Source organism: Camelus dromedarius, chromosome X (genome assembly GCF_036321535.1).
Source record: "Camelus dromedarius isolate mCamDro1 chromosome X, mCamDro1.pat, whole genome shotgun sequence".
NCBI lineage: Eukaryota > Metazoa > Chordata > Mammalia > Artiodactyla > Camelidae > Camelus > Camelus dromedarius.
Window position 1 is genome coordinate 37,240,151 of NC_087472.1, and position 15,795 is coordinate 37,255,945.

General features: G+C 37.0%; 1 long non-coding RNA gene across 2 annotated transcripts in view; it reads right to left on the reverse strand.

Annotated features, from left to right (window-relative positions):
* Positions 1-8,020: 8,020 nt before the first annotated feature.
* The window catches only part of LOC116150943 (uncharacterized), an 89,440-nt gene continuing 81,665 nt past the window's right edge, over positions 8,021-15,795 (reverse strand). For both annotated transcript variants that reach the window (XR_004134785.2, XR_010379438.1), the window contains one exon: positions 8,021-8,722. This is a non-coding gene — a long non-coding RNA (uncharacterized LOC116150943). The remainder of the gene's footprint in view (positions 8,723-15,795) is intronic.

Consider the following 15,795-nt stretch of genomic DNA (forward strand, 5'->3'; position numbering starts at 1 on the left):
CCTTTGCAACCTCTTTATTGACTATTTGCAAGGGCCTTTTAGTTGTATGACGAGAAAAATCACTTCATAGCCATTAGCTCATATACAATGGAAAGCATAAATATGTGCATGTATATGTGAATTTGTGCATGCATATATTAGCTGAATGGAAGAGGGGCAGTTACTTGGTCAGAAATGTGAGTCCCTAAGGAAAGAAGGGGGAAATGGATGCCAGGTAGGCAGCTAACTAATATTCATGACAGCAAATGAATGTGGGCAACTTATGAAATAAATCTCATTCATAATGAAAAACATTATATTTTCAGGTGAGTGTAGGACTATACATGATGCAAGTTAAATGCAATGTGTTATCTTGGGGGTTTAAAGTGCTCGATTTTGAGGTATAAAAATGCAGAATACAGGTTGTCAACCTGGCAAGTTTTCAGTCTGCAGACATAAAATCTGCCAAGATTTAATCCAGCAGGAAGAGCAGGCAAGGAGATGAACTCCAGAGTGCAGACCTTAAAAACTGTACTAAAAACAGGAATTATAGTGTAAGAACTGTGGTATAGTCAGTAAGATTACTCTCAATGAACACTGATGCCAAGCACACAATAGGCATTCCAATAAAAATCTTACTGAATTGATTCAAATAATAAATTTTCAACAGACCTGGACCTCTACCTACTTCACTAAGTAAGTAGTGAACACAGATCACTAAGATTCATTAAGTAAATAGAGAACACAGTTACTTACACCTCTAGTGTACCAGTTAAAAATTTACATTTGCCTGATAGTTACAGAAAGTGGAAAACCATGGCTCAAACAAATTGGGGGTTTATTTTTCCCATGTAGTAGCCCAGAGAGGGGCAGTCCAGGATGGTGGTATGGCTCACCACCATCCTTAGTGTATGGCTGTATTGTCAGCTTTCCCACCCCTTTAAGAAACATCCTCAGAAGTGGTATCCCACAGCTTCTCCTTCATACCTTTGATCAGAAGTGTGAAATATAGTCATGCCTATCTGCCAGGGAGGTTGGGAAATGCTCCCCCAAGTTGGGGCTCTGTTAGTTAAAAAAAAAACGGGAAATGGATATTGGGTAAGGAATTTGTATTCTCTCCATCTACTCCTCTACTTAATGAACATCTAAGTACATCCTTCTTCCCATTTATGGAACACACTTACCTTCTTCCTTCCAAGAGAGGGAGTAATCTCATCTAATTCCTAGATCCAGGAACAAACTCAGGATTTCTGGGTGATGTGAAGTCCTCTCCATCATGTTTGAATGTGGCAGAAGATACCAAAGCAAAAATTCCCATCAGAAAAAAGAGAATGCAGAACTCAAAATCCTCAAAATTATTAAGAAATCCTAAACAGGAATAGTGAAGTTTGCTTGCCTCAGCAGTAGAATAAATTCCTTGGTTAGGTCATCTGGTGGCCCTTGAAATCTTTGAAATTGTCTGGGAGGATTTCCCTTGTCCATTGCCCTCTGTTTTCCCTGATTCTGCTTTCTCATAGTTCTTCCTTGTACATTTTCCTCCTGGTTACATCTGAGCTGGGTTTTGTCAAGGATGTCCTTTCTGAAAGCCACGTAGCTTTGGGCAGCTTGCTTCTTGTTGGCACAGGTTTTAGATATTGTTGGCAATATAGTCCCTCAAAATGTAGTAGATTTTTAGCAATTTACTTCTAATCTATCCATATCTGAATAACCTCAGCCAAGGATCTTTCCTAAACTAGTTCTACTCAAGGTTCCAGACTGTGACAAGGTGAGGTGCTTACATCAAAATGTAAATGAACACACTGCTTCCTTCACTGAGAGTCTTCACATAAAAAAAGTCAGCTGAATTAAACAGTGATCTTAGTGTCAAAGTTAATCTACATTCTGGTTCAAGTTCCTTTTCTCATCTCAGACCAGTACCAAAAATTCCTGAACTGACAGCCAGTCAGTGGACTAAACTTGGAGGACCACTGGTCTGGACAAATTTTTTAAGCTTGAGAATTTGGGGCTTTCAGCTGCTTATCTTTGCACTCTATCCGTTTTCCTCTTCTCTTTAACTTAATGACCACTACCTTCAGGAAATGTGAAACAATAAGCTCTGTTGAGAAGAAAACACTATTAATTTGATCAGAGAATGTGTCTAGCAGAGCATCAATCTTATTTACTGCTAAGGCTGCAGCTTTGTTCTCACCACTGTCGATGGCTTCCTCTGGCGTATAGAAGGCTTTAGCTTCTTCAACCCTGCAAGGCTTCAAATTACAGGAATTTCAGTAAACTTAAATTGCAGGCCAAAGGTTAAAAGCACCCCCTCTTAGTACCTTTATTTTTCTTTCCATTTCTCAGCATGAGTTCATCACTTTCTTATGGAGCTTTTGTAAAAACTACAAGAAGGCAACTTCTGAAATTTCCTACCACTTTTCTTAATCCTACAGCCTTGGTTGACACTTGGTTTATACCCTGAGGAAAAGCAGGCAAGTTTGACCACAGTCACAAGCTTTCCAGACTGATACAGTTGCATCTTTAATATTTATTTCTCCATTGTCTCCATTCAGCCAATAACACATTTTAGATACTGTCGCTTGCAGCACCATTCTGATCCCAATTACTGTATAGGTAAGGATTCTTAGAAATAGATCAAAGATTTCATTCTAGACAGTTTAATAATTAAACTCAGCTGAATTTATTAAAGGCTATTAGATAATCCTGAGAATCATTGGGAGACCTGAAGGAACAAAATGTGTACTACATTTCTAGAAACAACTCCCTAAACCTAACTACAGAACTGGCTTAAGGGAGTTGCTATTGACACAGGCCCCAGAAGCATGCTGCTTCATCCAGGCAGCTGCCTCCATGGCCGACTCCAGAAGAATGAAATTCCTTTGCCAGTGTATTTGTCAATAATCCAGTCTCGCTACATGTGGCTAATGTCACACATTGCTCACTTCCTTCTTCCAGGTCTCATTACATGCAGAACCTTCGCTCCAAGGATGAGAAAGATTTCAGTGGGAAGTGTGTAAGGGTGGGTGTTGAATGAGCCATCTACAGTATCTGTCATAGCTGAACTTTTCTTTCCCTCCTGTTTCAGGGGAAGGGCTGTTTTTACTTCTTTTCAAAGTAAGCCTCTTACAAGTTTGATTCCATTTCTTGGATTTTTCAGGACCTGGCTCCACTGCTGTTGTTCAATCTATTTTCAGTCTCCTCTCCATTGTCTGCTTTCTTTCTATCCCAAATCCTTCACCTCTACCTTCCTATCAAGGTTCCTGCTTTCTCTTTCTCCTTTACTTCAACATCAAGTCTGTAGAAAAGACCATCTATGTTACTCTTCAGCCCACAACAATCTGCACAGGTTTGTGCAGCCAAATTTTTCTCAAAAATCTGAATGAAGAGAAAACCTTGATTTTGCCTGAGTTAGACTGCAGATAAAAATAGGAATTTGCTTGATTTATCGGTGCTATGATAACAACATAAACTTGATGTTTATATTTCAGAACAAAGTAAAAGATTTTCCCATAAATCTTATGCTTAAAGGATACAAAGTGTAACTGGGGAAATATGCAAGGAATCCTTTCCTTCTGTCTTGGCCCAAGTTTTCTGGTTTTTGAGAACAAACTTTTCAGTGAATATATTCTGGTACAAAAAATACATCACAATGGTAACTAGACTTAATGTGGTGATCATTTTGAAATGTATAGAAATATCAAATCACTATGTTGTATAACACGAATTGTAGGTCAATTATACTTCACAAATAAACAAACAAACTCATAGAAAAAGAGATGAGATTTGTGGTTATCAGAGGAGAGGGGTTAGGGGTAGAAGGAGGGGGAATTGGCTGAAGGTAGTCAAGAGGTAAAATCTTCTAGATATAAGATAAATAAATACTAGGGATATAATGTATAACATGATAAATATAATTAATACTGCTGTATGTTATATATAAAAGTTGTTAAGAGAGTAAATCCTGAGTTCTAATCACAAGAAAAAAATATATTCTTTCTATTTTTTTAATGTTGTATCTATGAGATGATGGATGTTCACTACACTTATTGTGGTGATCATTTCATGATGTATGTGAATCAAATCATTATGCTGTACACCTTAAACTTATATAGTGCTGTATGTCCATTAGATCTCAATGAAACTGGAAGGAAAAATAAAAATTTAAAAAGCACTATCAATTCCTAAGTATGTACTCACACTGACTGTTTTCTAACCCCATATTTCCTGGATTTTAAATATATGTAATTTATTCATGTAACCCTTAAATATACAGGAAAACATAAGTCTAAATTTGAGATCACTTATTCCCACCTCTCCAAAGCACCATATTTCAGGGCTTCCAGAGAAAAATTGCTCTTAAGTATTCCCTGCCTAAAAAATTAGGAAGCCCCCCTTTGTAAGCTGTTGAATACATAAGAGCTGTGTGATTGGTTACTTCTGCAATATACTCACTACTAGCACAATACAGTAATTGAATAGGACAATCAATCATGAACTCTGCAACCTAGATAATTAGCCTGAAGTAGAATCACGACTAAAATGCTAAACTTTATATTGAGAATGTTAGAATCAAAGAGGAATAAAGTCAAAGATAAACATCCATATTAAACCCTACTAATCTGATATTCATTTACCAAATGAAACGTATTTTCTTGAATTATCCATTTGCCGTCAAAATTCTTTTCTTCGCTAGTAGGAAATGTAGCCATGGAATAGCTTCCATTCACCTCATAGAAAAAGTTACAACCCTCCCCACACTAAAAGGGCTTACTTAAAATGTCTGAATGGAAAAATAGATTGGTATATGTCAAAATAACTTCATAAATGGTTGGGGGATTTGCACTGACATCATGTATGTGTATTTTGATAAGAACCCTAATTTTAAGCTTTCAGGATTAGGAATGTTTTGCTCAATTTAACTACATTAATATCATCATTAACACAAGGAATATTCCAGGTTAAAATTCTTTAAGGCCTGTGGCTCTATGTTTAAAGTTTCCTAATTTATTGATTCTCCTATATGTTCAGCTATTCCAAGGAAGAAGAAAAAAAAATCACTTTGCCTTGTGATCAACAGACCATTGTAAAATAAGATTTTTATTACAGCAGATGCCAATAAGGATGGTGAAGATAATTACACTTTTCACTCAGTGAGGTTTTTTGAAACAGCTTTATTGAAGAAAATGATATAAACTGTACATCTTTAAAGCATACAATTTGTTAAATGTTGACATACATATACACATGTGAAACCATCCCCTCAATCAGGATGGTGAACATATCCATCACCCGGCAAATGTTCTCTTGCCCCATGGTAATCCCTCTCTCCTACCCCTCTTTACTCTCCCCTTCCTCAAGCAAGTACTGACCTGCTTTCTGTCAATACAGATCAGTTTGTATTTTCTTAAGATTTGTATAAATGGAATCATGAGTGCTCTTCTTGGGTTGGCTTCTTTTACTCAGCAAAATTCTTTTGAGATTCATTCATTTTGTTACAGCAACAGTTCGTTTCTTTTTATTAACGAGTAGTATTCCATGGTACGAATATATACAAATTTGCCCATTCACCTGTTGATGGATATCTGAGTTGTTTCCACTTTTTGGCTACTACACATAAAGCTGCTATAATCATTCATGTACAAATTTTTGTAAGAACACACACTTTCTTTTATCTTGGGTAAATACCGAGAGATGGAATATCTGGATCATATGGCATCTGTGCATTTAACTTTTTAAGAAAGTGCCAAACTCATTTGCGGCTGTATCATTTTACATTTCCATCATCAGGGTTATGAGAATTCCAGTTCTTTCACATCCTTGCCAATACATATCACATTAATAGGTACATAGTGGTATTTCATTGTGGTTTTAATTTGCAATAAAACCCTTAATGACTACTGACGTTGACCATCTTTTCATGTGGTTATTTGTGAACCATGTGTCTTCTTTGGTGAAATGTCTGCTCAAATCTCTTGCTTTTTTTTTCAATTGGATTGTTTGTTTATTATTAAGTTTTGAGTGTTCTTTATATATCTTGGATGTAAGTCTCTTATGGGAAATATGCTTTGCAAATATTTTCTCCCAGTAGCTTGTCTTTTTAGTCTCTTAACAGTCTCTTTTGAAGAGCAAAAGTTTTTATTTTCCATGAAGTCTTTTATTTTTTTCTGAGTTGTGCTTATGGTGTTGTATCTAAGAGACTATTCCCTAACCAAAGGTCATAGAGATTTTCTCATAGGTTTCTTTCAAAAGCTTTATAGCTTTAGGTTTACATTTAGGTCTATGATCCATTTTGAGTTCAATTTTGTGTATGGTGTGAGGTTTAGATTGAAGTTTTGGGTTTGGGGATTTTTTGCATATGGATAACCACTTGTTTCAGCATCATTTATTTAAAAAAAATCCTTTCTCCACTGAATTGCCTTTGCACTTTTGTCAAAAATCAGTTGTTCATATATGTGGGTTTATTTTTGGACTCTATTCTGTTCCACTGATCTGTTTATCTTGATGCCAATACCACATTGTCTTAATTACTGTAGCTTTATAATAAGACTTGAAATCAGATAGCATTAGTCACCAACTTTGTTCTTTTTCAGAGTTGTTTTGGCTATTCTAGGTCCTTTGCATTTTTATATGCATTTTAGAATCAACCTGTCAAGTTCTTCAGAAAAGCAACTGGGATTTTAATTAAGATTGCATTGAACCAATCTATAGATTCTGGGAGAATTGACCTCTTTAAAATATTGAGCCTTCTAACCCAGGCACAGGGTGTATTAGTTAAAGGTCTTCAATTATCTCAGCCATGTTTTGTAGTTTTCGGTCTTGCACATATTCTGTCAGCTTTATTCCTATTTATGCCTAAGTACTATCCTTAAGTGCTTTTGATCCCTAAGTGCTATCACAAACGGCATTGATCTTTAAATTTAAATTCTTGATTGTTCATTGCTAACATATAAAAATAAAATTGCTCCTTGTATATTGATCTTATAGCCTGCAACCTGATAAACTCACAGTTTTTTTGTGGATTCTATCAGATCTTCTACATAGACTTCATGTTGTCTATGAATAAAGACAGTTTGACTTTTTTCTTTCCTGTACAGATGCCTTTTCTTCCTTCCTTCTTTCCTTCCTTCCTTCCTTCCTTCCTTCCTTCCTTCCTTTCCTTCTCTCACTCTCTCCCTTCCTTCCTTCCTTCACTTCTGCGTGACTGCACTGGCCAGAACCTCTAGTATGATGTCAAAAAGAAGTGGTAAGAATGAACACTCTTGTCTTATACTTGACTTTAGGGGGAAATCATTCAGTTTTTCACCATTAAATATGATACTACCTATGTTTTTCATAGTTGTTCTTCATCTGGGTGAGAAAGCTTCCTTTGATTCCCGTTTTGCTGAGAGTTTTAAAAAATAAGGAATGGATGTTGAATTGTGTCAAATGACTTTTCTGGATCTATTGAGATCATGTATGTTTGTGTGTGTATTAAATTGTTAGTATGAGGTGTTACATTGATTTCTATTGACTGTTAAATCAACTTTGTATTCCTGGGATAAGCCCAACTTTGTTGTGATATGTTATCCTTTTTATATATTGTTGTATTCAATTTGCTGAAGTTTTGTTTAAGACTGTGCTTCTAGGCTCATGAGGGATATTGGTCAGTAGTTTCATTTTTTCTAATGTCTTTGTCTGGTTTGGGTATCAGAGTAATGCTGGCCTCACAGAATGAATTGGAAAGAAGTACCTCCCCTCCATTTTTTGGGAGAGTTTTTGTAGAATTCATATTATTTCTTCCTTAAATGTTTGATGGAATTCACCAGTAATCATATTTTTTTCATGTAAAAATTTAAATAAACAAATATGAGAAACAAAAAGCTCTTTAAAAATTTGGTTAATGTTTGAATCAATATTTATAACTTTTCTAAAAATTGTCCTTCAGGAGAATTATATTTCACTATATTTAATTAGACAGAATCAAATTCCTGCCTACCTCTATACATTCTTAACAGCTGTATTGAGATATTTTATATATATATATATATATCATAAAACTCACCCATTTAAATTATATAATTCAGTGTTCTTTAATATATTCACAGAGCTGTGCAACTATCCATCACCATAATCTAATTTGAGAACATTTTCATCACCCCCAGAAGAAACCCTGTATCCATTAGCAGTCACTCCTCATTTACCTCTCCCCAGTGTCTGACAAACACTAACCTACTTTCTATTTCTAGGGATTTGCCTATCTGGATATTACATATAAATGACTAAGTGAAATTATACACATGGCTTTCTGTGGCTGGCTTCTTTCACTTAGTATGCCGTTTTCAAGGTTCATCTGTGTTGTAACACGTATCAGTACCACATTCCTTTTTATTGCCTAATAATATTCTATTGTAAGGACCATATACATTTTAAGGAAAACACTTTCAACTTAGATATACTACTGTCTTCAAGGTCAACAGTTGCTTCTTACCTCCTTTAACGGCTAACCTGATTAGGTCAGGTCTACTCAGGATAATTTTTATTTTGATTAACTCAGAAGCAAAATCTGCAAAATCCCTTTGCCATCATATTCACAGAGCCCGCCCACAATCAAGGGGAAGTTATTGTACAGGGTGTGCACACCAAAGGGTGGGAATCTTAGGGGCCATCTTAGAATTCCACCTACCACAAAAATGTTCTTCTTTAAAGGATTATAAGAAGCTCTCCTAGTTAGTCTTCAATTCACTCACAGGAAGAACTGGAGCATGTTCTGTAAATTAACCACACACACAAATTAACAATAAAATTATGAATTACAATAGCAATCTATAAGACTATGTTTGAAGAAGGGAAAACTTAAATCACCTTAATGAAAGTAACCATTTCTTGCATATACAGATTCTATTGTCAGGAAAAAAAATATTGGTGGGTATCCTATTGAGTTTACCCATCAGCATCATCTCTACTTTTTATTGTCTTTGAATTATTTTACAGTTCTAAGTTGTAGATAACTGAAAACACTGCAAATGATTTTTCCATACGCAAGTGAATTCTGTCCAGAGGAGAGACAATTGATTTCCCTCTCCTTGTGGAAAAAGCCAGTTTTAAAGCTATTTGTAAATCCATTTCATAAGCTATTTCTATCCTTCAAATTTGCCTTTGAATCAATAACATCTTTCTGGCTCTCTTTTATTAGTTAAATAAAATCTTCAACACATGTTCATTTTACATTTGAATGAAAGTCATGTAAAATTATCCTTTAATACTATCTTTTAAATTTCAGAGAATTAAAAAAAAATGCTAGTGGGTTCAGTTTGGGCAATGATATTATTTGGCCATAGCATAGGATTTCTGTGCATGTCATAAGCCAGTTTTTGCAATGCTGATTATCTCTTTAATGACAAGTATTTTGCTACTTCCTTGATTGATACATTTTAAAACTGCCTACTCCTTTTTTAAATTCTTGAATCATATATACTTGAAGTCACACTTGTGAAGTAATGACTGCATTAAAGCCTCTAAGGCAGGCTTTCAAGAAATCAGAGTATTTGGTCCCCTAAGATTCTGTACCCTTACTTCTTGACATCAAGATAATGGGAAGAAAATGTTAATTCTCCTTCACAGTTTATTATTTAAAATGTGCTTCAGTAATCAGGCTCCAAGAGAAGTCTTTTCTGATTCCATAATTCTACCTTCCAGTTTGGTGTAGGGTATTTAAATATAAGCACCTTATTTTTTTTTCAGGCTGAAAGCTGAATTTCCAAAAGAAATAAATCAAATGCAGCTTTTTGAAAACTGGACCTATTATGCTAAGCTGATATATCCTCACAGAGGAAAAGAGCAAAGCACTTGGAACTAATAGAATTGGCTGAACACTGGATTTTTAAAAAGCCCTGGCCCATTTCCTGGTTGACCTCTCCCATAACATAATGTAGCAGTAAATTGGAGTGACGACCGAGTAATGCAGACTCACACATCCTGAAATATACTAGTCACAATCATAATGTTTTACATAGTATTTATTATGATTTTATTCAGCTTGAAATGTGTAGAACATGGATTCACAAGTAAAATTTAATACTGGATGGGTTATTTTTCTAAAATTGATTGGAGTAACAGAAGGTAACTATGTTCCCTAGCAACAATAGCACTGCCTAATTTATGAACACTAACATTAGCCAGCAGAATCAGACAAAGCAGCCTTTAGAAAATTTAAGCTGACAGAAACACCATATTGTTGAACACCTTCTTATTAGGAAGAAGAAAACAAATGATTCACTCAATCATCCCTTTATTTTAGGTAGTTGTTATATGGTGCTTTTTGTTTTGTTTATTTTCTTCATTAGTAACTTACAATCTGAAAACAGGAACTTAATTGTCTTTTAGAATTTACCAATTTTCAAAGAAGTCTAGCAATGAAACAGTCACATATCCAGTCATCAACAGAAATTATTAGGATGCAAAGATCTTTAGCTTATCATTGTTAAGGGAAGGTGCCTGATGAAGTCCAGGGTTATATTCACAAAGCTGGTTTGGCGTTCTGTAGAGATGCTTATGTATAGAGATATCAAATCATGAAATGTCTCCTGAATGGAATAATAAGTTAGGGACTGAGGTCACAAAAATAATTATACCATGATTTCTGCCCTGGAGAGGTTTACAGTCTAGCAGGGAAGGCAGACATATAACAAATTAATTACAATATAAAATATATAATGCAAACACAGAGTACTATGAAAAAGTACAAATAAAGAAGTGATTATGATGAAACAAAGAAAGGGAATGAAAGTCAAAGAAGAAGGTAGCAGGAGGTGACTTTTGAAAGAATTACCAAGCAAAGAAGAAGGAAGGGGCATTATTGTCAGAAAGAGTTAGTAAAATATATGTACACCAACTTTTACATGACAAAAAAAAATGTATATTTTCTTTCATTGGCATTACAAAAAATACACCTTTTCTTTAGCACCTTGACATAAAGTGATAAACTTGGTTTCCCGTTTCAGCAGGTCTATAGGCAAGATGCTTTTATGTCGTGAATATAAAATTAAACAGGTATGTATTCCAAACCAGGATTAGCTATAGCCACTTTAGTATTTCAAAAAGATGTTAATGTGAATATAGCAAATGCTGATCTGAAAAAATTTTATTCCAAGGTTACAACCATATTATAAATTTCCCCAATATTTCAAAAGAGCATCAAATGAGATTTTAAAAAAAAAGATGACTTTTTTTCCCAAATGTCTAGATTTGGTCTAGTTATTTTTGGTATTTTTTAGGGTAGCCTTTCTAAAGTGTAGCATGCTTAAATTTCATACCTGTGGGGGCTTATTCTAACCCCTGGACTCCTGCTTAGTGAATCAGAATATATGGAGAGGGGAGGAGGGACACAGGAATTTGCACTTTATACAAATTCCTCAGGTGATGTTTTAGAGAATTTAGCCTAAAAGTGCAGCTAAGATAGATTTGTTTTCTAGAGCACCACAGAACTGAGAAGCAATTGCAAATTTAATTGCCTAAGAAAATTTGTAGACAGGTTTACCTGTAGATATAACTACAAGTATGAGATAGGGTAAATGAAAAAGTTCAAACTCGTTTAATTTTAATTTCTTTCTTTGCAGGAGTAAGAATTCACAAAGCACACATTTACTCAAAAAAGTTTCTTAGAATTTTAAGAGAAAGGTAGGTTCATACAATATAGGTAACAGCACGTTGCAGTTTGCAGGTGTAGGGAAGGAAAAACTTTTGCTCTACCCTCTTGAGCTTACTGTCTGAGGACATGTGAATTAAACTGACAAAAGACAGATTAGCAAGAGGAAAAAAACCAGAGTTTATTTACATGTGCAAAGTGCATAGATGAGGGAGTGCTTATTGATGCACTCAAAGGGTAGTTAGAATTTGGGGCTTATATACCTAACTTAGTAGGGGAAAGGAAGAGGGGAAAGGGCTTCTATGGGAAGAACAAATAGGTTTCTTTAGGAAAGATAAATGAGTTTTAGAAGAACAAATAAGAGATAAGAAAGTTTGTGATAATTTTGTTTATGCAGCTGTGAGTGGTCTTTCTGTCCTCTTTGTGGTCATGAAACTCGCCCAGAGAGATTTATGGTAGGTTTACTCTTGGTCGCTCTCTCCTGGGAGTAGAAGCCTCCCTCCAAGAGGGAATTTATGGCAGTCTTCATTTCTCAGAAGTTTCTGCTTTTAGTCAGATACGGGAAATACTGAGATGCCTCCTTTCTGTATCTGTTGAATCTCAAATGTCTTCAGCTTAAAATAATCCTTATACCAACTATGGGGTTCTGAGTGTATCCCAACACAGAGCAAGAAACCATTTTAGAATGGAGTGTGTTCAAGTATTAAAAGCCAGAGCAGGCATTTTTGCTTGAAAATAGGCAAATAAAGCAAGGATGTATACACATAATTGGGTATCCGATACTCGTGAGAACTGAAACCAATGTAATTTCCTATCTCTGGCGTATTTTTCCTGTCCCTCTGTTAAGTAATACTGACACCAGGAATGCTTTCCGGTCCTTAAACTAGGACTAGGCATAAAAATTTAGCTATTCACTGCAGGAAATACTTGCTCTTAGAAGATAAGCCAACTAAAATAGTCAGATTGTCAAGATTCACTTCAAGATTCTCATCCTTGCTGTGCTCACCAATCCCAAGCCATTCCATCATAAACTCTGCCCAACCTGTAGCAGATTCTTGTTTTGAAAATCACCTTAAAATCATCCATTCCAGGCTCTAAACCCCTAATGACCCTATAAACACCCTTCCTTAATTTCTCCATTTTGAAACAGTCAAGGAAGTTTTCTCTTATACTGCAGTAAGTTTAACAAACTTAATATTGCTTGATCAACAGGATGTTCTGTAAAAATTGTGAAACACTTTAAAAAAATAGGCAAAAGATTACTAGGTGTCCTTTCAATGGAATGCTAGATGTTGTCTAGCAGACCTCCAGGGATTATCCTATTCTATTAAGATCTATGCTTTGCAATCTCTTTGGGCTATGTTATAATCCTGTACATTGTAGAAAACTGATAATAATGCAAACTATTTTTTTATCTAGAGAGATGCAAATGAATTTTTTTTCTGGTTGGGGATGCAACTGATTGAAAAAAAGATGATTCCACACAGCACATTTTATTTCCCTGTAAGTACTGCTCAGTTTTGCATCTTTCAGGAAATCCATTTGATTACCTATACATGTGCTGATTATTTGGATTCTCCTTTGAACCAGTATCTTACTTTTTCAATCATTAATGTGAGTTAAATAAAACCTTTGATGTGTGTTTATTTTATATTTGTATAAATCATGATTTTATATTTTTGAAATTACCCTTTAACACTAATTATCTTTGGGGAAGTCAAGAATCCAACTCTAGTGTAGAACAAGATAAAGGAATGAGACTTGATTAAAAATCCAGGTGAGCGATATGCCAGAACTAAAGAGTGAAGCAAAACAACACACTTGAGATTTGGTACCTAGGACCATGATAAGTGAAGCAGCCTGTATTAGTCAGGGTTCTCTAGGCAAATAGAGGGGGAACTTAATTTGACTCATACTACTGTGGGTCCTGGCAAGTCTGAAATGTGTAGGGCAAGCAGGAAACTGGAAATTCAGGTAACAGTTAATGTTGCAGTCTTGAGTCTGAAATCTACATGCCAGCAGGGAGGAAATTCAGGCAAGGTTTCTTCTATGTTGCAATCTAAGGCAGAATGGCTTCTTCTTTGGGAAACCTCAGTTTTGCTCTTAAGATCTTCAACTGATTGAATGAGGCCTATCCACATTATCCAGGGTAATTTGGCTTTACTCAAGGTCTATTGATTGTAAATATTAATCATTACTAAAAAAATACATTCACAGGAGATCAGCCAAGATGGTAGAAAGACACACCTCACCTCCTCTCATAGGCACACCAGAATTACAACTATTTATGTAATATCCATCAATGAAAAAGCCATTCCAGAAAAGACCTTCTACAACTAAAAGAAATAAAGGAGGAACCATAATGAGATGATACGGGTAGGATGGGTGGAGTTGCAATATAGTCAAGCCCCATACCTTTGGGTGGGGACCCATAGATGGGGGAATAATCATAATTGCAGAGGTTCTCCCAAAGGAGTGAGGGGTCTGAACCCCACAATGGGCTCTCCAGACTGGGGATTCTGCACTGGGAAGACAAGTCACCAGAACATTTGACTTTGAAGGCCTTACTTACTTTTTGACTTACTTTTGGGAGTCCCAGAAGGCTGGGGGAAATAGACTCCACTCTTAAAGGATGCACACAAAATCTCACATGCTGCAGGATCCAGGGCAGAAGCAGTAACTTGAAAGGAGCCTGCCTGAGTCAGACCTACCTGTTGATCTGGAGAGTCTCCCAGAGAGGCAGGAGGCAACTGCAGCTCACCCTGGGGACATAGACACTGGTGGCAGCCATCTGTGGGAGCTCATTCTAACATGTAGAGACTGTTGCTGGCAGGTTCTATTTTGGAATCCTCCCTCTAGTTTATGAACCTCAGGACGTAGTCCTGCTCCAACCCAAAAGCCTGTAGGCACCAGTACTGGGATGCCTCATGCCAAGAAACTTACTGCGTTGGGACACAGCCCCACCTACCAGTTGACAGGCTGCCTTACAATCCTTTGAGCCCAAAGCTGCCCATGGACATAGCCCTGCCCACCAGAGGACCCAGAACCTAGTGTTACACACTAGTGCACAGGCACTACACACAGGACCCCCAGGGCCCTGCAGCCAGAGACCCCAGAAACCAGCTTTATCCACCAGTGGGAAGGCACCAGGCCCAGAATTCCTGGCCTACTTGCCAGTGAGCTTGCTCTAGACTCCCTCTCTTGCAGGTGGACACCAGTCACATGACAAACACAGCTCTATAGCCTGTGGACCCAGCCCACCCAACAGCAGGCCTGGGACTGGCTGGGCCCTGGCCCTGCCCACTAGCAGGCCAACACAAGTGTCAGGACATGCTGGACTCTGCAATCAGCTGTGTCAAGAACTGGTTCCACCCACCAGTGGTCTGACACCAGCTCTGGAACTCCTGGGCCATGCAGCCAGACCCAAGGATCTGGCTCTGCCCACCAGTGGACTGGCCCTAGGCTCAGGACCTAGCTTCACCCACCAGTGGGTAGGCACCAGCCCTGGGGTCACCTGGATCCCAACTCCACCCATTAGTGAGCCAGCATTAGCCTCAGAGCCCACCAGGGTTCTTCAGCTAGCTATATCATGACCTGGCCTTGCCAATCAGCAGCCAGCAGTCTCCACATAAGATAGGGCCTGACAAGCAATAGGACTGGAGGCCAACTAAGCCTACTGCCCACAGTAGTCAGCCTGCCACAACAAAAGGATCCAGGCAGCCCAATAGGGTGCACCCCTAGAGCATATAGATCTGGTGATGAGAGCAGAGTGCACTGCTGGGATGCATAGGACATACCCTAGAAAAGGCCACTTCTCCAAGGATGGGAAATGTAACCAATCTAGTAGATACATATAAATAAAAACAGCAAGTTAGGTAAAATGAGGCAACAGAGAAACATGTTTCAAATGAATGAGCACGATAAAATCCCAGAAGAAGAACTAAGTGAAATGGAGATAGGCAATCTACCTGAGAAAGCATTCAGGGTATGACTGTAAAGATGATCAAAGAACTTGGGAAAAGAATGGATACACAGAGCAAGAAGTTGAGTTTGTAACAAAGAGTTAGAAAATATAAAAACAACCAGAGATGAAGAATACAATAACTGAAATGAAAAACTAGAAATAATCAACAGTAGACTAAATGATACAGAGGAACGGATCAGTGAGCTAGAAGACAGAGTAGTGGAAATCACTG